At 62.6% G+C, this 1,510-nt stretch overlaps 1 protein-coding gene across 1 annotated transcript in view; it reads right to left on the reverse strand.

The window, feature by feature from the left end:
* Window positions 1-1,510, reverse strand: part of SDK1 (sidekick cell adhesion molecule 1) — a 455,450-nt gene that overhangs the window by 45,814 nt on the left and 408,126 nt on the right. The window lies entirely within an intron of this gene.

Below are 1,510 nucleotides of genomic sequence, written 5' to 3' on the forward strand. Positions count from 1 at the left end.
GGGCGGGAGTGGGGGGGAGCGGCGTGGGCGAGGCTGGAGTGAGGCAGAGCGTCCTCTTGCGGAACCTGCTGACCCAGGGACTCCTGTGGATTTATATCTTAGGAAAAAATACTGATTTTCTTCTTTGTTGAGTTGAAAAGTCCCCAAATGGAGGAAAGGAGCGGGAGGGGTGCGAGGGGCTCCCAGGAGGGTCCCCGTGGGTGAGGCCTGTCCCCGCCCCTCACCTCTGCTGGCACCGCATTGTGAGGCAGGCGCCTGCCTGCGCTGGGCCGTCCCGGGACCCAGGGCTGCTCCGGGAGGAAGCCGTTGGCCCCCATAAAAATGCCTCTCCTGATGAGCTACACCCCAAAACAAGCTCCCTCCGAAAGCCACTGCCCGCCTGAGTGCCGCCTGTGGGGTCGGAGAGATGGTGACAGGCGGCTAATGCTCCGTGGAACCAGCCGGAATAGGGACAGCTGAGACCCCAAGCCCCGGGCACCCCGAGCTGTTCAAACATTGACAATCCATCGGGCGTTTCACCTGCGGCTGTCGCTGGCCGTCCCCAAGGGCGGCGCCTTCTCGCCTTCCTTCTCTCTCTTCTCCCTCTCGCCTTCCTTCTCTCCCTTCTCTCTCCTTCTCTCTCTCCTTCCTTCTTGCCTTCCGTGGCCGGTGCAGTGGCTGCTGGTGCTCTGGGAGGGAAGCCGCTCCCACCTGCTGGAGAGCATGGAGCCCTCCAAGTCCGCTGACAGGCGGTGTCTCCGGGCAGCTCTCGTTCCTGTCTCAGCCCCTGGGTCAGTGTCCACGCTCCAACACCGGCTCCCCCCACGACCTCAAAGGCTCCAGCCTGCCCGGCCTCCAGGTGGGGGTTCGGGGCTCGGTGTGAAGCCGGGAGCGCCCCATAGCTCCGTGCGCACACATTCTGGCCCATCGGCACGCGCTCCCTCCTGAGGAGGCGGGGGAGCGTGTGGACCGAGGAGAAATGCAATGGCCCTTAGGCAGGCCTGGGAGTCGATGCCCTCGCTTCTCGGAAGGTGCCGGATGTTCTCCCAGGGTCAGCGTGCCCAGCCCGCATCGTGTCGGCCTGGGGACTGGCGCGGTCCCTGCCGGAGGGCCCCAGTGGGAAAGTGCTTGTGTCCAGGATAGTCTGTGCCCCAGCTGGACCCTCCAGGGGAGGTGTGTGTGTGTGTGTTTGTGTGTGTGTGTGTGTGTGTTACTTTTAGGCTCAGCTTTTTATTTTGAGGTCATTGTGGACTCTGTGCAGGTTGTTGAGATAAAAGAGATCCATGTGTTCTTTCTTCAGGGTCCCCGAAGGTGAGTGTGCAAACTACAGGATGTTGCAACCAACATGGGTGGCAGCACAGCCAGACCTGACCCAGCCGGCTCTCACACAGCCGGACCTGACCCAGCCGGCTCTCACACAGCCGACCTGACACAGCCGGACCTGACACAGCCAGAGCTGACACAGCCGGACCTGACACAGCTGGTTCTCACACAGCCAGACCTGACACAGCCGGACCTGACCCAGCCGGAC

Source organism: Myotis davidii, unplaced genomic scaffold, assembly GCF_000327345.1.
Source record: "Myotis davidii unplaced genomic scaffold, ASM32734v1 scaffold399, whole genome shotgun sequence".
Lineage (NCBI taxonomy): Eukaryota > Metazoa > Chordata > Mammalia > Chiroptera > Vespertilionidae > Myotis > Myotis davidii.